This window comes from Lissotriton vulgaris, chromosome 9 (genome assembly GCF_964263255.1).
Source record: "Lissotriton vulgaris chromosome 9, aLisVul1.2, whole genome shotgun sequence".
Lineage (NCBI taxonomy): Eukaryota > Metazoa > Chordata > Amphibia > Caudata > Salamandridae > Lissotriton > Lissotriton vulgaris.
The window spans coordinates 158,122,577-158,146,621 of record NC_141697.1 but is presented as its reverse complement, the minus strand read 5'-3'; the positions used below and the strand labels follow the sequence as shown (position 1 = coordinate 158,146,621).

The following is a 24,045-nucleotide window of genomic DNA, read 5'->3' as shown; positions in this document are numbered from 1 at the left end:
GAGCAGACTGTGGAGCACTTACTGTTTATTTGCCCCAACTCTAAAGTGGTAGCAGCTCGCGCTCATTACATTTCGCCGATATACAGATCCTGTAGGCTAACAAAGGAAAAAGAAATATTAACAGCGGGCATAAATCCTCCGAACGAATTTGTATGTTATAATTTGTACAAATTTTTTAAATCCATGTTACCTTTATATTAATTTGTGATGTACTTATCTTTTGTTAAATTCTCTTTTTATTTTATGTTATATTTGTGGTCCTCGGTTGAGTACCTACACAAATAAAATCTTTTTGACTTTTGACTTAGTGCAGCACTATGCGAATTTTGTACTGCAAATGTTTTGCACCATGCATTAAGGTGTCTGTAGTCCAAAACTAGACGATATGAATTGTCTGGCTTGGAGACAGGAAACAAAGGATTGTTCATTTGAGAGGTGCATGTTTCAATCACCCCCTGGTACTCAAGTTGATCTAAGATCTCCTTGACTTGTTTTTTAGCTTCTTGCTTAATGGGATACTGCCTTTGGGCAGTTGGTTCACTTTTTAACTGGATTTTGTGAGGAGGTGAGTCCTCATCCCACCCTACATGATTTTTATATAATGCCGGTGCCTGGGCTACTGCCCATTTCCTTGCATAAGTATATTTTTTGTGAATCGGAATGTGATTCGAGAAGGCAGGCATAATCATTTCTTCGCCACGAGGGAACTCCCTGACAAACTCTGGGGGCCAATCTTTTTCAGCTAACAGAATATCATAGCCTTTTGAGAGTTTATCCCAAAATAGACCCCTTATTTTCCTAGTCTGATCACCCTCTATACGCAATGTTATTTCGTAGATCTTATGGGGCTCGCTAAGTCTGGTGTGGGCAGTTTCAACCTGAATGTATTCATTCGTGTCCACTGTCTCCAGATGACTCATCAAGATCTTGCGGGCTATAGTGATTTCTGCTGCACTGTCTAACAGTGTCTGTGCCCACTCCCCGTTTTTCAACTGTGTCCTCAGTATTCTCGGCATGTTCGATTACTCTAATACTGGCTACCTTCTTTTTCGAAAATTGAGATTTTTTACTCTGAGCAGGTTCCTTGTCTTTGGACTTGGTGTGCTCTCCTGGGTCTGACCGTCCTCTTCTTTCCGATTTGTGCGAAATAGATCGAGAGGGACGTGTATCAATACTTTGATATCTATCAGGTTTTTTCAAATTATCCCTATTTCTAAGGTTATATCTTTTCTCAGAGGGCTCCCTCTGGGGAGACTGGTGTTCTCGAGTCGGAGTTATATCCCTCCGTCGAGGAGACCTTCCTCTGGACTGGAAAACTTTTTCCTTGGGAGTGGATTGTTTATTTCCATCCCAGCTCTTTTTAGGAGTGTTTGAATTATTTTTAACAAATAATTTTTCAGGATTTTCGAGCAGTTGGGGCTTTACTGGTTTCCCACCCAAGCTGTCTCTACCTAATTATTCATAGCACTTTTCTATGATTCTGGCAAGCTCAATTGGTTGATCTGTTATATCCGTTTCCTTCAACTTCTGGCGGATCGCCACAGATGCTGCTTCTCCCTTTATATTGGCTAATAATATAGCCGAGACCTGCTTGAAGTCTTTCAGTAATTTCATACCCAGAGTTAAAGCAGGTTCTGGACCGTATTCATTTTGAATCTGTCTTAGTACATCTGGTATTACCGCCATAGACGGAACACCATGTGTTTTTGTGTAGATGGAAGCAAAGACTGTACCCCAAGTGTCACAGTCCTCCACGTGTGATGCGATTCCCATAGGAAGGCAGATGGTCAAGATTCTGGGTTTCTCGATAGGGGTAGTATTCGGAAATACTGCCTCTATTTGAGTGATTTTCTGCGCTAACCAGAACGGAATTTGTTCCCGTTTTATGGGTGTTTTACCAAGACATGACTGTATGTTCTGTGGTGTAATTTTATTAGTGTTCCCCTGGTGAGGGGTCAGCTGTGGTACATTAACAGCTGGTTGGACTGTTGCAGTCCGCATTACATATTGGACTAATTGCCTATGTATTTTTATAAGTGTTTTTAGCTGTACTAACAGCTCTTCTTTTGACATTTTTGCAATGTCCGGATGTGGTGTGTAGCTGGCTAGAACCGGCCACGTTGCTCCTGGTCTACCTAGTGGACCGAGCCTGGTAATATGATCATTATGTTTTAGGGCGCCTTTAAACCAAAGTAAATGTTCTTGGTATTTTAGTGGGATTTCAGTCTCCTCGAAAGGAGCGTACTCATCCGGTGGTTTCTCGATTTTGTAATAGTGAAACTCTTTTGTTCTAGCGTTTGCCGCTGGAACGTTTATCCATGAATAGAATACCTCTGTCTGCCGATATTCGTGTGCCTCTATCACGAAAATCACTGTACCACCTTGTGGTGTCAGTCCATTTTCTATAAGTTTTAATGTTATAGATTTTCTTAAATTGACCGGGATGATTATTGCATCCGGTTCAGTCTGTAGGAGACTTGTGTCTTCCTCTATTAGTAGGGTTGCCAATCTAGCTGCTTCCCTTTCTTCTTCACTGTCTGACATTTTATTGTCAGGAAGGTTTTTGCAGAGCAGGTCTCCAAGGAGACAAAGATTAGGTGCACAATATTTTGGAACACTGTATCCTTCAACGTTGAATAAACCAGAGCTTCACATAGGAATCTCTTCCTACTGAGTTCGGGCGGATTTTAACCTTTCACCCACTCCAGACGTCTATTGGAGTATTTACGGGAGAAAGGGGTCTGTGTGAAAAATGCACGACTGAGTTACTCTAACGTCTTGCGTTAGTTTATCGCCTTACCAAACGTTTGGGCGCCATGTAGTGTAGTTCCTATTTTCCCAATAGGCCCTGCGCATTGGAATAACAAACAGTAGTATCGACGTAGAAGTGCGGATCTTCCAGGTCTCTACTGACTATGCTAAACTTAATTGGGTTTGTTACCAACTAGCTCAGAGGTCACTGGAAACTTTCTTCTCTGAATAGGAAGTGATCAGCTTCCCTGGTACAGACAAGAAGGGATTCAGTTTTCCAACAACCGTGCAACATGACAACTTTGCTCCTCAGATAAGAGTCAATCTCTAGAGTCGTGTGAACAATAGACAGTTATTTTACTCAGTCAGTGGTTGTGCAGTTTACTTTCACAATATGTAGAGAATAGAGAGACGGGCGTTTTCAATAAAGGGTAACATTTATTAAACAGTCTCTTCTCGTACAAGAGAAATGAATTGCCACAATTGCAAGACTTGTTATTATAAAAAGTACGTACAGTAAGATGAGTATTGCTAAATAATACTGTAAAAGCATTGATATGGTTTCTTAGCCATATAATGGTTTCAAATGAATAAAACATATATACATTCATATATACATTAGACTAAAATGCTCAACTGGTGCTTCCAACTACGCCTACCCCAGTGTACCTGACCTAAGCCTAATACTTGGGAGGGGGGTAAGTAAGTAGCTTTAAGTTAAGTTGGTTTTGCCAAGGTTTGCTTCAAGAATTCTCTCTAAGGGTTTAGTCAACACCATACCTCTGGAATAGAATGATGGAGGTCTGGTATCTCCTTCAGGGACTCGATATCCCAGTCACCCGCAAGGGTAGGCTGGAAACGCCGGAGCTGGATTTCTCTGCAGGAGAAAAGACAGCGTCTCTCTCAGTGCGTCGAGGAGGAGGAGGGGCAGCGTCCGCGGGCAGCTTGCATCTGCTAGGCTCTTGCAGGGGGACGGCTGTTCAGATCCTAAGTTCACCACACCATCGTTCGCTCGTTAGCAGCGATAGCAGTAGCGATAGCAGCTATGGTATCATCAGCATAACAGCAGCAACTTCAGCGAGACAGCAGCGTTTGCTTAAGGCAACGTTGGTAATATTTATACCTGAAAGGTGCCTTGTTTGACGTACGTTTTTGGAAATAAGACGTCAATAAAGATGTCACTAGGAAGTGATCGTCTATCAGTGCTCATTAGAGTTCTATTACTAATCAAATCATAGCAAGCGGGGCTTCCCCTGGTTGCTGAGTTTTTATCTTGTTGAAGAACTCGGAGTGTTAATCTAGGAATCTTAGATAGTAACTTCTGCTATGTCATTGCACTAATTAGCTGCAAAGGAAGTGGCAGAGGAAGCGATTCTGAAATGTGGCTCTGTTCGTGTGAGGCCAGAGACGAGTTTCTGAATATTGCATTTGATCGGTTATGCCAATATAGGGAATAAATGGATTTATAGCCGTATAGGGGCATAAGGTCACAGTATCGATCAGGGTCCTAGATTAGAACGCTACACGCCAAACCCTTCAAACGATGGTCTCACAATCTGTTTACATACATGACTGCAGACACATTGTCCATTCTCAAGATCACAGAACACTTAAAAGTTTGTTCTGCAAAACACCTTATTGCAAAAGAACAAGCTAATAACTCCAAACAATTTATATGCAAATTCTTTTCCAGTTCTCTCCAACGACGACCAGTTTTGAGCACTCCACAGTTTGCACCCCATTATTCCAAGTTTGCATCCGATTCTATAATTAAAATCTGCCTCCTCGCCAAAAATTGCATGTCCGTTCCAAGCATCCATATTACTTAACCACCAAATCAACTCCTGTCTTTCCTCCTGGGCAAGACAAACATTCTTCGAGTACCTCAATCCAGCACTCAATTGACTCGCTTTCAGTTTCTGTAAGGGCCGATAATGCAAAGGCCTAGTGAATATAGCTTGAATAATAAAGGATAAAAGGCTTACAATACGGGATAGCATTCTCAAAGAGACACAGTTTGACCTAAGTGTATTCTTTCCTTCCTTGCAAATCCTCTTTGGTTTCTCTTTTGGCAACCACAAGACACCTTCCGCTGTGTCCAATACCAATCCTAGAAACTGTGTTTGTGGACTAAGCAGGGGTGCCATCCTCTTAGAAAAGGTTTTGAACGTTTTCTCAAAATTCTATATCCTATTATGGTGACAGGCGAAATTCTTTTTCTTTTTTTAAAACACTGCATTATCCCTTGTCTGTTAATTTTCCTTGAGGGATAGCTCTTCAACCTGTAAAGAATTAAAGCTTAAGCTTGGGCCAGGCTTACTGACCCTGTGTGTCTTAAGATGCATCATGGGATACAAAATGACTCATATTATGCCATGTACCAAAACCATGAATGGTACTCCAAGTCATTGTAACACAAGGTTTAAAAGCGGCTGCGTCTCCATTGTTCTATGTGTTAGCTCTATTCCTTCGCCCCAGCCCGATGTTTGGGTCTAGTTACGCACCAAGTGCTAGGCCCCTGCAAGTGCCCCATTTCATTGGACAGAGATGCTGACGTTCCATTCAAGACACTGTTGTAGCTTACTGTCATTTACTATTTATTACATGCCCCTATACTATAATCGTGAGTGTGGCATCTCCTGGCAGCTCAAAAGAAGCACCAGCTGTGCCCTCTATCAGCAGCAGATCCCTCTAACAGTACATGACCATACAGCCCCTTGGCCCCTCGTAGTCTGATGTGTGACGCAGAGAGGCTCTGCCAAATCCTTGCAATGACACCACAGTTGCGGCACCTTCCGTATATGCGACTCCCAGGCTCTTGGAATGGCAATGCCCCCACAACAATAAAAGACGCAGTGGCACTCGTTACCTTGTGTGTGAGCTTGACATTCTAGTCATGAGCAGGAATAGAAAGGAACAGGATAGATTTCTGTTGGAGGTACTAAGAATGTTGCAACGTTATGGGTTGACAGCAAAACAGTCTAAGCGCAAGTTTGCAAGGAGGACCGTAACGTACTTGGGGCATGAGATCAGGTCATGAGGGATTAGTCCTAAGTCAAACTTCGTGGATGCTATCAAGAAAGCCCCAGTACCCCAGAGTAAGGATGAGGTAAGATCTTTTTTAGGTTCAGACGAATTATGTTCCAAATTGGTCTACAATTTCTCTGAGAAAATGTTTTACATTCGGCTACTACTTAAAAAACGGTGTAGGTTTGTATGGACTGACGAGTGCCAGCTCTACTCTGACGACATTAAAAATGATATTTGTTCAGCACCAGCCCCTCAAGAGCTTTATTACCACAGGTGCAAGTGGTAGAGTATTGGGTGCTGAGTTGTCCACAGTGCAGAAGGCTGGAACTGAGAGAGTGGTAGCATTTGCATCTAGAGCACTTACTCCAATGGAGGAAAGGTACTCCGTTATTGAGCAGGAGACTTTAGGGTGTGCGTGTGGGGCCTCAGACACTTCAGACAGTTTGCGCGGGATACCAATATCATAGTGAGAACCGACCATACACTTCTCACTAAAGTCCTCACGTCAGAGGGTTTAAGTAATGTGTCCCACAGAGTATCATACATGCCCATGCAGCTGTTGAATTTTGTTTATGAAGTTAAGCATGTGCCCTGTGTTACGTAACAAAATTGCAGATTTTTTTAGCAGATATCAGTTACCAATGGAAGGTGAAGTAAAGAATGATAGGGATGATTGTTGGTGGCAACAATTTTAGGAGACGAATTGCAAAGCATTACTCGTGAAGAATGGGTCAAGGCTATTTCCCAGGATGATATCTTAGTTACTGTTTTCAAGTATTGTCAAGAAGGTTTTACAGAGAGAGCTCACTTGTGTACGGATTTTATTCCATTTTGAAAAGTTAGGAACTAGTTATCTCTCGAGGAAGAGTTGTTGCTCAGAGGAGGCAAATTGATCCAGCCGAAGGCATTCCAGACAAGGTGATTAATCTTTACCATGAAGGACACCTGGGAATAGTGATAACCAAGTGCAGAGTTAAACATTCTTACTGGTGGCCTGGTGTGCATAAAGAAATTGAGAGGGTTGTCAGAGAATGTGCGAAGTGTATTAACGCTGATAAAACTTTAATCACCCTTACACCACCTTTACACCCGATTGCAGTTCCGAGTATGCCTTGAAAGAGAGTGGGAATTGACATTTTCGGTCCTGTGAAGGATGTTAATGGTTTGCAAAAATACATTCTGGTGATAATTGATCATTTTTCCAAATGGCCAGATTTCAAAGTGGTCCAAAATGCAGATTTGGAGTCATGGTTATGTTTCACAGGAGAGGTATTTGGACGTGAGAGGTTACTGAAGGATAAGATCTCACACAATAGGGTGCAGTTTGTGGCTGACTTTTTCAAAAGGAATCATAAAGAAAACTAGAATTGTTCATAGAATCACATCCCTTTATCATCCTGAAGGCAATGGAAGCTTTGAGCGCTTTAACGGGGTTATAGAAGGAATAACTGAAATGTCAAACAGTAATGGAATGGAATGGGAGGATGACTTAATGAAGACTGTGGGGCTTGTAAAGTTACCCAGTAAGAGTCCACAGAGCATAGCCCATTTGAATTGATGAGGGGGAAGATCACCATGTTCTAAAGACAAGACGGGGTGGCTAAAATGCACAAAAGTTTTCTCATGGTCTGCAAGGAGGGTGAAAGATTCCCTATAATTGAATCAAGCTAAATATAAAAACACGTACGACCACTAACACAGAGTGAAAAATGGTGAGCCTGCATGTGGGAGATGTTGTGAGAGTAAAAAAAAAGGGAGAATGACTTGCAAGGGGGAAAGTAAATATTCCTTTCCATCTTAAGGTAGTGAAGATTTTATGTAATTCTGAGCTGCTCGTGATGGTTCGGAAGGAGATGGTTCTGGTATGGACACTAGCTTTGGGACCAGGGTGTGTATACAACTGAGAAAATATGATTGGGCTGAAGATGTAATTCATTCTCGGGTAGTGATTGAGGGTTCCACACCTATATAGGGACTAATGTCACGAGAATCAACAAAGTGTTTACACCATCACTGTACCACAAAAGCCGGGTGCAGTTGAAGTTGATTGTATGGGTTCGGATTGAGGAGGGTCCTAGAGGGGGATGGACACAGGAAAGGTGGAAGTAACCAGGGCAGGGTGGGTATGTATTAAATCCTAACACCTGAAAGACTATATTACACATATTTGTAATTGTAAATTGATACTTGTATAGCGCACTACTCACCCGCAAGGGTCTCAAGGCGCTTGTACGAATACCACTGTGGAACCCATCCTGGCTTGCCCTGTGAGGTGTCCACTCCTGGGCACCCCCAAGGTGGAGGCCAGGCATCCTTAGCGTTGTGGAGATTAAGCAAGCTATTGCCCAGAGTTGCAGAGTGGGACTCCATGATTGGAATAGGCACTGAGGCGAGAATTATCAGGTCTGTGGAATTTTTGAGCTCAAGACCCGCCGAGGCGGGAATTGAACTCTGGTCCCGGGCTAGACCTCTGCATCAGGGTCTGCCGCTCCAATCATTGAGCCACACTTCTCCATGCTTATGAGTTTTTTGTGGAGGATTTAGTCTCTTTAGAATTTTATCAGAGGAGTTTTAGACTCCTCACTGCAATATGTTTTGCACAATTTTATGTTATAATTGTTCTTATTGGAGGGGTTTTAACTCCTCACTGTTCTATGTTTAACACAATTGTATGTTACAAAAGTTTTTCTATTATTTGTAAGAAAGGGGAAGTGTTATAATGTGTGTGAGCTTGTAGGTGTTCTGGGGCTAGAGTTTTCTCCAAGCTTGAAGAATGCTAGGCTCAAAGCCAATCTCATGTTCTTCACCCGCAACATCTTATCCTGGAATACAATTTTCAAGAACTTCCACAAGGTTAATTCCTCCTCCCTAATCCCACAAGGGCACCAACTAAAAAACTTCCCTTCAGCTTGTTTCGATGGCTCATTCATTATCTCACTTTACAACAACTGCAAAGTCCTGATTCAAGCCACCAACACTAATCTCTCCCTTTTTGACCACCTATTTCCATCCCTGCTCTCCTGATCCCTGGCACTCCAATCCCTCCAGACTCCTCTCCTAACTCCTCCCTCAATTCTTTCTCGCCTCCCCTTATCCACCGGAACACCTGCTTGTAGTCCTCCCTTGGGGCACAGCCGCCCCCCCCCTGGCTGTCCTGTTCCCTGCCTTCATCCCTGCCGCTCCTCCCCCCATCATACTTCCTCATCTGGGATACTATCCTCATGTCTCCTTCTCAGCCAATGGCTTGCTCTCTGATCCACACCCCTTTACCCAACCTGGAATTCTGCAGACATCTGCCCCAGCGCCAGGTTAACCACCCACCCTATCCATTCCATCTTTCCAATATCCTGACTTCTCAGCTTTCAAAGTGACTGTCCACCTTATGCTCTCCCTTTTTAACCTCCCCACTCCCTTTTTTATGCATCTTGGACCAGCCTCTCATTTCTCTCCACCCTCCATCACTCCAACACTCCAAAACTGCTGCTTGAACCACCATACCCTTATGACAACCTCCTCCCTCCACCCCTCCCCTTTTCCCCTAATCTAGCAGACCTTTACGCTTTCTATAACCACCAACCGGGGCTACCATCATTTTCATGTGTATTTCCAGCTCCCCTACACACACTACACCCAGCCTGCGCACCTTCTCTACCTCTCCCTCTTCTCTATCCCTGACTTTATGCCTTCCTATGTCCCACTTCTATCCCCTTCACCCCCTGTCCTCCCACTCCAAACCTCACCTTTCTCTTCCTCAGCTAGAAGTCAATACTTCTATTTTATTCAATGTATGCACAGATAATTCTCTCTCCTCCTCAGCTGCACTGACAAGTACTTCCAATCAACATCTCCTGACTAATCTCCCTCTATTCTTTATTCCTACATCCACCCCCTCTGCATGCTCTCACTCAAGTTGAGCCAACCCCCCCCCCCCCAACCATTGAACATTTTAACTTTCCGTTTCCAGCTCTGCACTCCCTAAAAAATAAAACTAGGAATCCTCATCTCTGTATTAACCAGCTTGAAACTTCCATCGCCCACGTAAGTACTAAAATGTCCCTCTTCCCAACTCCCTACTTCCTTTGGCGAGCACTCACATCCCCAAACTCCTGAGTACCCTGCTCCCACGCCCCAAAAAAGCCTCACACAATCTGTCACCAACTGACATTTCCAACCTATTAGCTAGCTACAGTTCTTCCAACTCCAACCCCCACACCCTCTCCTATCCAGCTAACACAATTCACTGCAGTATACCATCTCCATCACCCGCACCAAACCTCGACCATCTCCAATCCAGCCACCTATTCTCAGGAATATTATCCATATCACTCCCAAAAACCCTGACTCCCCCTTCACCAAAACAGTCATCTCAGAGGCTCGGTGTCTGCTACACAACTGTCGATCCGTGAACAAACACAAGCTGGAAATTTCAGACATCATTCATCTTTACAGCCTGGATATACTTTCCAAGATTGAGACTTGGCTCAACACCACTTCTCATACTTCTTTCGATCTTCTGCTCCCCACAGACAGATTTTTATGGGAGACTTTAATCTTCACTGGGGAAATCTGGAAGATACAGTGACCAACAGGCTTACCACTTTGCTCCTAAGAAATGATCTTGTTCAACAGAACACAAAACCAACAAACTCTAAGGGCTCCATTCTTGACGTTATCTCCAGAGTAGATATGCTAACTGCTGTTGATCCTACACCAGTAGACTGGTCTGGACACTTCTTCATCCCCTGCTCTCTGCACCCAGCTCATTCTGTTACTCTTTTTTTGTTTTTAATTTTTTTTATTGAAATTAACATTGCTCAACTAAAAGACCATTGTTTACATGAATCACAGATAGTCACACATCGTACAGCTCTACCATTTCCGCCATTACATGAGGCGTATACAGGGAATTATATTCTCTCAAAGGCTTCAAAGACACACATTAATAATCAGCAATAGCAATAAATTAAATGCGTGATGGCCGATCCTCCAGTTCCCAACCATTCTTATATCCGAGCATGGCCCACTCGTCCTACTCATTCTGTTACTCTTGGCTAACCTCAAAGAACTACTTGCTTTTTACGCAACATCAAAAACAACGGCCTGGATATTTTATGCAGCACAGCTTTGAGCTCTCTTCCAATCTTAGACCCCTACGCCGATGCCACTGCCCTGACCAACGCAATGTCTCACCAGTCTATCAACTGTAATGGATAATGTCGCTCTACTGAAAAGTAAAAAGAAAAGACCTACTCCTTCTGCTTCGTGGTTTAATAAATCCATCTACAAAGAAAGGAAACACTTGAGGAACCTTGAAAAATTAGGGAGACATTCACCTTTCACCACCAATCTATCCAATCTCCGCTTCCCAAAATCCTGCTAACACAAACACATCTTCCATTAAAAAGCGGTGCACTTCGGAACCCTCCTAGATTCCGCCAAAAACAGATCTAAAAAGTTATTCAACCTTATTAAAAGCACCAACATCTCTCCCACCATATTTGACGACCCCTACCCCCCCCCCCCCCAAGATAGCTGCAAAATTTGCAATATTCTTTGATGAAAAAGTTAAATCTCTTGTGGATAGGTTACCCATCCTACCCCCCGCCCCTGAAAAACCACAAATCCCAAGTCCTGTGGCAGAACTTTGACTTCATCACGGAAACAGCCCTCCGTGAAAGCATTCTAGACACTAAAGCCTCTAACCGTTCCATCAACCCCATCCGCAGTAACATTGCCATTAACTTTTACACCCACACACTCCTCTACTGGACCAGTCTGATAAACCTCTTCCTCAACCAAGGTTCCCTTCCTGCTGCCCTTAAAACAGGACAGGTTACCCCACTTCTTAAGAAACCTCCGGCTGATGCAAAAGATCTCAACAACTTTCGCCCTATCACCAACCTTCCTTTTCTTGCTAAAATCACAGAATGTTGGGTGGGGAAGCAACTTTTCATACATATCAAGGTCGACTCCCTCCTCCTGGGGGGATTTCCAAACTGATTTTATCTAAGGTTGCAGTACAGAAGCAGCCCTACTTGAAGTGATTGATGATGCCCTGCGAGTACTTGACTCTGGTGAATCCAGTCTCCTGATCCTTCTTGACCTATCAGCAGCCGACACTGTTAATCACAGCTCTCTGTTGAACACTTTAAAGCTAAGAATGGGTTTTAAAGGCGTAGTGCTCAAATAGTTCAAATCATTCCTCTCAGGCAGATCCAGATGAACAAACTAGCTAACTGTCTCCACTTCAATAGCTATTGGACAAGGTGTCCCTCAAGGCTCGATCCTCATGCCCACACTTTTGAACCTTTACATTGAACTGCTGGGTAATCTCCTAAAAAATCTGGGACCCATCATCACCTATATGCAGATGACACCCTAATCTACCTAAAGGTTACTTCCACACATGACATTTCAATGCTCATCACCACATTCAACTCCATCCACCACTGGCTGTCTACTCATCAACCAATACTGAATCCTCCCAAAACAGAATTCCTTCTCCTCTCGACCTCACTATCTCCACCTCCTATCCAATCTTGGATGAACAAGCTGAACAATCTCAACAACAAATCTATCATTGTTGACAGTGCTAAATCTCTAGGCATCATCCTAGATAAAAGGCTCAACTTACAGTCCCATATCAATTCCATCGCCAAGAATGCATGTTACCAACTGCGCCTTCTCTGTGAGGGTTTGGCGCTTTTTTTCTGAATAAGACTTAAAAACCTTGCTCCAATCATTGGTTCTTTCCATATTGGACTTTTGCTGGCCTCCTCATTTCCCACCTTCCCCTCTAAAATCCATCCTCCACTCAGCAGCTCGCTTCGTATATGGGGCTAAAGGAAATGATCACATTTCACCCATACTGTTGTCTCAAAATCTCAGGAGGCTCTAGACCATGGGTACTCACAAACTTTCTCTCGGGGGCCAAATTTACACTGTGAATTGTGTCCGAGGGCCGCACCAGTGGGGGCGGGGTCAGTGGGGGAGGGGGTGGGGCTAGAACAATAAAAAAAAACTGACCATGAGGTTGATCACTGGTCCCTGCAGCGGACACCTTCATGCACTGAGCCACCAGACCCGGCATACACACATCTCTCTCTCTTGCTCTCTCTGTCTCCCTCCCTCCCTCTCACTCTCCCTTGCTCTGTCCCTCTCCCTCTGTCCCCCTCCTTCTGTCTCCATCCCTATGTCTCCCTTTCCCTCTCTCACTCCCTCACTCTGTCTCCCTTTCCCTCTCTCACTCCCTCACTCTGTCACTCCCTTCCTTTCCCTCCCTCCCTCCCTCCCTTTCCCTCTCTCACTCCCTTTCCCTCCCTTCCTTTCTCTCCCTCCCTTTCCCTCTCTCACTCCCTCATTCACTCTGTCTCCCTTTCCGGCCCTCACTCTGTCTCTCTTTCCCTACCTCACTCCCTCACTCTGTCTCCCTTTCCTTCTCTCACTCCCTCACTCTGTCACTCCCTTTCTCTCCCTCCCTTTCCCTCCCTCCCTTTCCCTCTATCCCTTTCCCTCCATCCCTTACCCTCCCTCCCTTTCCCTGCATCCATTTCCCTCTCTAACTCCCTCACTCTGTCTCCCTTTCCCTCCCTCTCTCCGTCTCCCTTTCCCTCCCTCACTCCCTCACTGTCTTCCTTTCCCTCCGTCGCTCGGTCTCCCTTTCCCTCCCTTACTCTCTTACTCCATTACTCCCTCACTCGGTCTCCGTTTCCCTCCCTCTCCCAGTCTTCCTTTCCCTCCCTCACTGTCACTCCCTTTCCCTCCCCCTCCCTTTCCCTTCCTCCCTCCCTTTCCCCCCTACCCTTTCACTCTCTCGCTCCCTCACCCGATCTCCATTCCCCTCCCTCACTCCCTCTCTGTCACTCCCTCCCCCCCCCTTACCCTCCCTTTCCCTTCCACCCAGGGCACAAGTCCTAAAAAAAGAAGTGGGAGACGCTGACGTCACAACAAGAAGTGATGTCACGAAACGTGGCTTGCACCTTCAGATTCATTGCCTCCTCTTGCTCGCCCCTTAGATGCGATTGCATCAGAGAAGCCAGTGCGTGAGCAGCGTTCTGAATGAGCTCCAATCTCACCCCAGAGAGGCCAAATAGTGAATGTGCTGCTCCATGTGCTCCAGTTATCGAGCCCCCGGTAAAATAAGTGGGGGGACGCTGTCCACCCGCGTGGAACCTTGACTTGAGCCCTGCTTCCACCCTCCCTTTCCCTCCTTCCCTCTCTTAATTCCTCACCCGTTCTCCCTATCCCTTCCTCACTTAGTCTCCTTTTCTTTCCCTCTCCCTCTTCTCTCACCCTGCCTCTGTGTCAGCCCGGGCTGAGGCAGCTTCGGAGCACACGCATTAACAGGTCTTTAAAAGACCATTAGCATGTAAATGAGGCTGTGTTGTTCACCTCTGCCCCTGCAGCTCCACTCCAACTATGGCAGGAATCCCCCGGCCGGGCCCCACAGAGCAGCAGAGTCTAGGAGTCACGCTGCTGTAACTTAGTTTGCAGACACTCTTTTTAAAAAAAAAATTCAAACACTGGTATGATGTGTGCAAGGTCCGCGGGCCGCCAGGGAAGGCTTGCCGGGCCGCCACTGGCCCGCGGGCCGTACTATGAGTACCCCTGCTCTAGACCTTCACGTAGTGCGGAAAAAGTACTGCTCGAACTACCTACCTTCAAAAGGGAAAAATGTATGGCTCAATCATTCTCTGGTAATGCGACCAGAATCTGGAACTCACTTCTTGCATCCCTCCAAACCACCACCTCTTTCCCGACTTTCAAAATAGATCTTAAAACTATCCTCCTCCAAAGACTCTTCCTGGAATAACGCAACATATTTCTTGACTATTATGACCATCTAGCACTCACATGAGGACAACTTTGTAAATATTTATTTTACTCCTGTTCTAACCTAACGCCGACACCTTTTATATTTTTTCACAATATAAATATGCAACTTGTTAGCGTTGTAACTGCATATACGTAACTTTTTGGCGTGTTCAGCCAATCTTTTGTAACTGTATCTATGTAACTTGTTAGCGTGTTTAGTCTATCTTGTGTATCTTTTGTAATTTACCTATTTCTTTTGTAAAACGCTCTGACACCTTTGAGTAAAGTTAGCGCTTTAGAAAACTGCATTAGATAAATAAAATAAATATAATGTCACTAGGACAGAGGAGACGGGAGCTAGAAAGAGGTGGACGCGCGTCAGTTACAGTACTCACGTGGTAGTACTTTGTGTCCCGTGTCATACTACATTAGACACTGTCGCAACCTCGTAGTGCCTTCTTACATATTGCTACCTGCCTTTGATGCCCCCCATCACATGCTGGTACCAATCACTCTGACAGTAAAGCACACGCCCCCCAACACTGACCTGACCATGTCCGAGACCGCTCTTGGCTGTTCACATGCCTCAGTCAGCCTGCTGTTCATTAAGCCTCTAACTGCTGTTCTCGCTTTTTTCCAGTAGGGGGTGATCGCACCATGCGTGTATAGAGTTCGAACGCAAGCACTAATCTGTTTTCAACAGCGGCCCACTTGCGGCTGAGCCATCTTTTCCGGGGTAGTGGACTGTGCAGTGTCTTCTGGGATTTGCTATACTTTCCAACCTATCCCAGGACTTTATGAAGCGGCACAACAGGCTATACCGCCCTAGATCCGCCCATTATCCTGTCAATCATATTTCAAACTAGTTTTCTGATGCTTTTCCGTACTGTTTTCGTTTATTAAAGACTAGTGTAGTCATTATATTTGAGTCGTAAATATTTTTAAACACAGCAAGCGAAATCCGATTCTAAAGCTCGTGAAGCTGCAATGACGGGTTGCGAGCTTCCCGCCTGATTCAGGATGGCACGGAAACGGAGGTAGAGGATGCGAGGTATAGTACAGTGTTGTACGACTCTACGGGTTAAGTCGGGAGGGAAGGTTTTTCAATGGATAAGTCAATTGTCGCTCTACTGTTTTCTGTGCTGTTGTGTTATGATGATGTCGGATGAGGCTGTAGCCTGTGAGCGCTCAATGTATTTGCACACGTTAGTTACTGCCTCAGCCAGACCACTTTTTTTGTACTTTGTGTTAAAGAAGGATTTGTTGCCTTTAAGTCCCACCTCCTTATTGCTTGTGTTGAATGTGGTGCTGGGTAATACCGTCTTACTCTTATAACGGACAACCAAATAATGCAGTTGTTATATTTATATGTTATGTGTTTCATTACTCACATCTTTCATTCAGTAGAATATTGCTTTCTTATGATGCCTTAGATGGTTCTAAGATGAATAAATCCACTTGGAAATATTACCAGATCTACTTGGTTTATATATCATAACGGCAGTAATATAAGGACCAGAGCTGTACCCTCAGTGGCCAGTTTTGTTTATTACCTTCATTCTTACGTAGAATAATTACTTTAGTTAAGTCATTTGAGAATAATTGTTTGTATCCAAGTTGTCATGTATAAGTAACAGATCTTGCAGTATTTTTATAGTAAGTGTATTTTATTGAGAATCATTTTTAAGTTACTAACCAATCCTGAAATAGTATAAACCATTAATTTCTAGGTGATGATGAAGTTAGTTTGCCCCCCACCGCCCTTCTCCTCCACCCTCTGCTTGATATCTGGGGCTATCTTCAGGTTGAATTATTATCTTATATCAAAGTAAAGTTGCAATTACCTAAAACATTTCCAATTCTTTTGACCATGTGTCGTGTGGCACAGCAAGCGTAAAACATACTGCACACCCAATACAGAGTGCGTGGACAGTGTCATTGTATACATGTATGCTAAAAGTTTGCTGTGAGGGGTGGGATATACATAGCAAAGGCAGAGCTTTTCGGGAAGAAAAGCAAATGGCAAATTAGTAAACCAGTCTGAATTGAAATATGTTCTCTGCAGTATAGCATCCTTCAAGCCTGAAACGACAAGCAGGGAGTATTCACCTCTTGTAAGGGATGAGGCAGTCTAATTGATCAGGATTCTTGTAAAGCACGACTACTCACCCGTAAGGGTCTCAAGGTGCTGAGTGGGAGGGAGCTGCAGTACAGTCCAAGAGTCAGGTCTTGAGGTCCTTCCTGAATTGAGACCGCGACGGTGATTGCCTGAAATGTAGAGGCAGGGCTCCAGGTCTTCGTAGCGAGGTTCCAGGTCTTCGTAGCGAGGTACAAGAAGGATCTTCATCCAGACGTGGTCTTCCGAATCTGTAGTACGGTGGCCATGGGCAGTTGGGTAGAGCGGAGATGTCTGATATGAGTGTAGAAGGAGAGGCGGTGGTTGAGGTATGCAGGTTCAGTGTTGTGGCAGGCTTTGTAGGAGTGTTAGAGGAGCTTGAAGGAAATTGTTTTGTTTATAGGTAGCCAGTGAAGGCCTCTCGGGTGACAGGTGATGTGGCTGCAGCGGTGAATGTTTAAGATGAGTCTGGCGGAGGCGTTCTGGGTGTTCTGCAGTTTCTTTAGAAGTTTTTGGGTGGTGCCGGCATAGAGTGCGTTGCCTTAGTCAAGTCTGCTGTTGACAAGTGCATGGGTGACCGTTTTCCTGGACTCGAAAGTTTGAGGACGAGACGTTGATTTGGCAGTTAATTGCGAGCGAGGAGTACAGGATAATGCAGAGGTTTCGTGTGTGGTCTGTGGGGGTTTCCGAGCACTGTGGGCCCACATGAATTGAATGAAAATGAACTGAATGCGATATCCCCATCATCTGGGGTATGTCCCCAATCTGCACTCTAGTTTGTGATTCAAATATTCAAAACTAGAGTACAGATTGGGGACGTTCCCCACATGACGGGGATATCTCATTCAGTTCATTTTAATTAGGGCTCCCGGTTTTATGGTATTTATTTTTTTAACATTTCCGTCTGTATTTATCCATATTTTTTTTTTCATTTTATCTGTAAATATCCGCATTTATTTTTGTCGCAAACAAAAAAGGACGCTGCAACTAGTATTTTTCCACATTTATTGAAATAAGCAGTGCACACAGTTTTTTATAGGTTTAGCTATATGTATATATGCTCCAAATTAAATAAACACAATACAATGTGTGAGAGCCTAACATAGACATTTGGAAGACCAATGTTGTGTATGTTTCATACAACTTTCACAAAAAACTTTTCTATTCGTTCAAAACAGGACCTGCATATGTGAAATGGGAAGGTGTTGCAGAGATTACTTGCAGTAATATTAGTGTCAGCTGCTGCTGTGTTACAGTATTGAAAACACTCTCACAGGCCATAATAAACACATTTAGAATTTAGATAAGTGCACATGTGCACTTTCAGTGACCTGGCCAAAGATTGCATGAAAGAGCTGTCTACATTCTTCATAGATTACATATATTAAATTCCTTGTCAGTTCCGTGGTGCGGGCTGACTATCCACAGCTGAGAGAGTAAACTACCTCCTCTGAAGCAGGGAGCTCTCATTTCAGAAATAAATTTCAATTTAAGGCCTGAAGGTATCCCGAAGCGAATGCCGCCTAATTTCCCTAATGTGTTAATGCCACCGGACTTTCTGACCTTTTTGGGTCACATTCATTTCTGCCAGTCCTACATTTGCGTGAAGTACTCGCGCTGCTAACACCATTCCCCCGCCTCCTTAAAGTTGAACTGCGACTTGAAACAGACTACTGCTGTGCTGGCGCAGCGCTCACTACAGAGCTGGAGCTGCGGAGCTGATGAATGATCAGCTGATTTGCTAAAAGAATGTAACAGGCACGTCATCAGGGCTGTGGGGGCAGGTCAGAGGCAAGAGCTCCTAGGAAATATTTTCCCGCGCCTAACAAAGATTAATGGCCCCAGCAGGTGTTAAATTGGGCAGGCATACAGGGCAATCAGGACGAGGGGCGTGGGGAGGCAACCCTGGGCTGCAGCACAGATCGAACAATTGTCAGAATCCAATTTGGTCGTATTATTCCGTTTCTATGTATAAATACAGACGGAAAAAAATATTTTTCCGTCTGTATTTATATGTAAAAATCAGTTTAAACGGAAAACCAGGAGCCTTCATTTTAATATACCTCATACTCTGGAGGATTAACCAATCAGCACCAACAAATAGAGTACGTTATTAACTAATTACTTGTGAGTGCGTTAGTCCTATTATCATGTGACTCCCAGGAGTTGTCCCTGGCAGAGTGGGAGGAGCCCAGGATGAGGACTTCGGTCGTTTCTGGGTTGAGCTTGAGGCAGCTGTCCTTCATCCAGGTGGAGACTGACTTCATCCTGTTGTGGAAGTTGCTCTTGGTGGCTGTGGGTTTGTCTGTGAGCAAAAGAATTAGCTGGGTACCGTCGGTGTAGGAGACAGTGTTGAGTCCATTGATGGCTGCAAGCTGGGCCATGTATGTGTTGAAGAGAGAAGAGTTCAGGGAGGATCCCTGAGGCACTCCGCAGCTGATATTTGTGGATTCTTCTCTATGTAGCTCTCTGTAGGAGGTAAAATCTATTAATATAGTAAGACAAAACAATTTTACTCAATAATACGATTTTAATCAATCAGTTGGGAAAATCAGCCAGTTCCAAAAAGAGACCAAAGTCTGAAGTTCAAATTCCGACATGATGCTATTAACAAGCCGGGCAGATAAGATACTGCCAAAACACATAACTGGTTACGTGTTCATGTTTAACAGAAGCCCCCTCTTGTGGGTTCGTTGTCAGAATAAGGCTGACATATCATAGAAACACATTTTTTGTTTTTCTGCATTGCAAGAGATTATTTCTTGTTTGACGTCAATGGGCCCAACCCACCCGTTCTGACATTAACATATTCTCAACAGGCTTTTGCTAAGGCATTATCCACAATTGTTTACACCCTGTGCTCAATGACCGTGTACAACAGTTTCTACTGTCTGCCTCTTGTTTTGTAACATGTAAAAATGTGGTGACTTTTTCTGTGACATCTATAGTAATTACTGATGTCCTGTCAAGTTTGAGTCTGCAAGGAAATATAATCCATTTGTGTTTCAACGCTGTTAAATTGACCATACAGCATTTTATGTGTATTTACAAAAGCTCATTTGCACTATTGCCTATGTATTTCTGCAGAATCCACAGTTATCTTTTTCAGCACGCCATGGTATTAGCCTAGGCCAGTTCACTACTTACATAAGTTTAAAACGAATCCTTACCTGAAATGTTTGTATTGGGGTTTGGGATTTTATATGTGTGTGTTTTTGCCTATGAAATGTATTCCTATTATTTCCTAACATCATCCCCCTCTACTTGATTCTTCAACTATCTTTCCTACCTTCCCATCTACTGGGGGGTCACCTTATGCTCACTACTCTATCTGTTGACATTCTTAGCGCTTTTACTAACCAAAAAGGTTCCTCACATTTTAGCTGTCGTCCTTTTACAATAAGCTATTATCACTTGAAAAATAAGACTTGGCAAGAGTAATAGCACCACCAAATGCTACAAGGCCGTAAACTACCCCGACATCCAGGACAGCACCCACTTAAATCAACCCATGAACCACTCATCAAGGGCACCCCCCTCGTTAACCATTTTCTTTTGTAGATTATACAATGTCTGAATGGCCTCAGTCAAAACCCAATTGTCCACCAACACACACTTCCCCCTTCATGGCCATCTATATAAACTTTAATTCCAGTTCTTTTTCAAGATCAATTGCGGGGGAGCTCACAGGGGGCTTGTAAACTGCATCTGGGCCTAGCCAGATAGTCTCCAATTTCCCCCTGGCTCACCCCTCTGGTAGCCACCATAATAACTGCCACCACTCAAATTATAACCACGTGTCTTATTAAATAGTCTATGTTCCTATAGGACTTCTTTTGGACCTGCAGTACCATAGTATTCCAAAGTTAATTTTGCTTGGTGCTGATGAAGCAAGGTCGATGGACGCCCCATGGTAAGTCTTGTAACTGGAAGATGTTCACACCTGGTATCACCAGGGAGGGGTGTGTAGAGTTATGATCGAGCAGAGGCCATTCCAGTTTGTGGTAGTTGCATGTGAAGCCGGGCCCTAAAACATCCAATAGTGATCCATCAGGCTGGAGGTGCCACCCGACACATCGCCATTGTAGGTGGTGATCTTGAAGTTGAGGTTGCTCCCCACCCATACTGTCCTATTTACTCTAAAACAAATAGAAAACTGTATTAATTTCATTGCTATTTTAGGGTGTGTGGTAATTCTTGTCCAAGTTTATTTCTGTATGTTTTCCTCCCACATTTGTTATCATTGGCCTATTATCTTATCAAATCTTAGGTATCCCATAATGATATTGCTCTACATGTGAACTTGGCTCCAGTATGCTAATTGTTATGTGCAAATACTGATCCCATAATGCTAAGACCTGGTCTACTTGCACACTCAGGGGATAGAGGGTTAACTAAATAGTTATGACATTCAGATGATTGGAAAACCTTTAAAAAATGCCTCAGTGTAATACTCTTTTTCCCAACCTGTGTGCGCTCTATTTTGCCCTGCCTTCTTCATTCTTGATATCTCTTCTATTATCTCTTGTTTCTCTGTCATGACATGCAGGACTTCAGGGGTGGTGTCAGATCTTGTTGTGTTAACTGTTGCTGATAGAGGGCTTACATGCGTTGGATGTAGCTGTGCTATTATTCTGTATAAAAAGAGGTGCAGGAGACAGCATGTTCTATTTGGAGATGTCTCTTTAGGGTTAAGCAATCTGTCCATTACAACACCATGGGGATAAGGGAGCATACATAACAACTGTTTTTTTATGTGGGAGTCCCCATACTATGCATGTGCTGGTAGCGCATATTAACACATAAAGCAGTATGGAGATTGCGATGGTCAGCATCATTATCAACAGTTCTGCACATATGTGTAATAGCTGATGTAGGATCAAAGGAATAAAAATGCACTGGGGCTAAGAATAGCAGTAGTGGTACACAGAGAAGGAAAACAAACAAGAAATACAGAACTTGAAAGAAATATTGTCTATTGTTGGAACGATGGAGGAAGGCTTTACTCTGGTTGTTTCTCCTGTCCCCCCCGCCCCTTTCCTGCTCAGTGTCCGAAAGGATGGATGGCGTGGTTGGCTCCATGTCTGTCAGATGAATACATGGTTTGTGGCCCTTGGACTCTCACTGCAATAGCTCTACTGTCACAGAAAAGGGTCCTTAAAACCAGGGGGTCTATCACTTGCGAAAGTTTCTCAATGTTAATTGTAGTTCCTAATGGCAAGGGTGTCTGTGCGTTGGCGTGTGTCAAATACACATGTAAGCTGTTTAGAGTAGAATTTGGCAGCTTTGTTAGATTAGACATGCAGACAGACATTTCAGCTTATACTTTTTACAGGCGCACTCTCAATCTGCAATTTATGTCTACTTAGTGCACAGATATATTCATTACTCTCCCTGTCACAATCTGATGTGGGGTCAAATGGTAATCTGGCCTTGAGGTGTTTCTTAAGGTGAACAGTGCTTGTTGAAATATTTTGTTTTTCAGAGGCTGTCCTTGCAGAGGAGTTGACAAGTTTGTGCATTATTCCTAACAGGGTGGTTCAGTGGTAGGAGATAAAATTGAGGACGTGGGTGCCATACTCAGAACTGGTTCCCCTCAGGAATATCCCACTGGGGTATTTATTTCGCGGACCAGAAAATTAGTAGCAGATTTGACATCACAGTGGACACAATGTCCGGCTCATAAGAATGGGCAGACTACAACTATGAGATAGCCATAATGAGTGCATCAATCAATGTAGTCAATGTGTAGTTCTTAAAAGGATGCTTGTGGTTGGGGTATTATGGAAGCCATTACCTTAAAGGTGGGGCCTGATGAATACTGCTGGCACACTGTATAGGCGTGTATGAACATTCCAAATTAATCTTGACATATTTGGAAGAACATGTTGTTGCTGTCAGTGTGTAAAATAAGATGTTGCTGGTTTATGACTATCAGTAGCAATGCTTAAGGCATGATCTGTTTCCCTACGGATATCTATCTATATATTAAGTCTGTTCCTATCTATGTGCACCCTCTGACTTCCCACAAATGTTTCATTTGCTCTGGGGCACTTTCTTGTATACTCAAAGGTACATGTACAGGTAAGCTGTCTCAGTGTAATGTATTGATTCATCAAAAGAGTTCGATTGTGTCTGTTACACTAGCTACCAAAACTGTGGTGTGCACATAACTAAGGGGGCATTTTGCTGCATCTTTGGCTGGCCTGTCAGTGAAGGCTTTTCCATGGGATACAAAATCCTGAGCACTGATACAGGTTTTGCCCTTCACCACTGCGACTGCATGTGGCAGCGCTAAGGTATGTGTCAAGTCTTCTAAGAAGGAACGGTGCATGACAGGACTTCCATCAGACTCAATCCTATGACCTATTCTATTTTTAAAAAAAACATCTACAAAAATATGTACCACCACCTGTAATGGGGAATGCAAAGAAGGTAGCAAGGTTGACTATATGGCACTTAACTATTTGAGGGATGATGATGATAATGCGTTATAGCCTGATACTCTGTATTAGTGCTGTTTTGGCTTTCTGAATGTTCGCAAATACTGCATGTTCATCGTACGTCAGAGGTGTGCCAACAACACTTTTCTTCACTGCAAAGGCTGCCATTGCTAGTTCGCAAGGGTAATGGCCTTTCACTACAGAATCAAGTAGGCCACTAAAATACCAAATTGACTTGTGACCTAAAGGATACTTTTGGTTGTGGACAACCAACATCACCTGGCCATTAAAGTGACAAAGAAAGGAAAAAGTTTTATTGTCATCTGGTGTTCCTAATACTGGTGCATTTGTTATCACTGTTGTTAACTTGCTAAATGATTGTTTTATCTCAGCCGTCCATGTTATCCTGTCTTTTAACCCATTTGATAGACACAAACTGTGGGGCTATTAACATACTGTTATAAAAAAAAAAACTTTTCTAACGTGATTACAAAAGTCTAGGAACTTCTGCATTCCTTTCACAATCTAGGGCTCTGTCATCTGTCTGATGGATGCTGCTCTGTTAATTGTTGGCCAGATGTTGCCCTTGTCTGGCCATTTTGGTCATCATTCTTTTTAGACCTACATTCTCTAATAAAATGCCCTGGCTTCCTGCAATAGTAGCATGTTTGTCTGCTTTGAAATATATTTGTCCTCATCTATTCATGTTATTTCTTACTTGGGCGTATGGATGGCATTGTGGAATGCCTCCAGGAGGCACACCTAGGGATACTGCGGCTAACTTAGTAGCAGCAATCACAATTCCTCCCTCAGTTTCCTTGGCCAAATTAAGCTGGACCAATTTGACTGCTGCTTTCTCTGTTTTTGACTTGCTCACTCTTTTCCTCTTCC

At 43.7% G+C, this 24,045-nt stretch overlaps 2 protein-coding genes across 5 annotated transcripts in view; one reads left to right on the top strand and one right to left on the bottom strand.

Moving 5' to 3' along the window:
- LOC147689785 (uncharacterized) overlaps window positions 1–15,367 on the bottom strand; it is a 290,245-nt gene extending 274,878 nt beyond the window's left edge. Inside the window, exon 1 of the mRNA XM_086937271.1 lies at window positions 15,143–15,367. The gene's annotated coding sequence lies outside the window, so the exon portion shown is untranslated. The remainder of the gene's footprint in view (window positions 1–15,142) is intronic.
- A 12-nt stretch (window positions 15,368–15,379) lies between these two features.
- MIS18BP1 (MIS18 binding protein 1) overlaps window positions 15,380–24,045 on the top strand; it is a 679,433-nt gene continuing 670,767 nt past the window's right edge. For 2 of the 4 annotated variants that reach the window (XM_086937270.1, XM_086937268.1), the window contains exon 1: window positions 15,380–15,646. The gene's annotated coding sequence lies outside the window, so the exon portion shown is untranslated. The remainder of the gene's footprint in view (window positions 15,647–24,045) is intronic. The other 2 variants (XM_086937269.1, XM_086937267.1) reach the window with 1 other exon arrangement.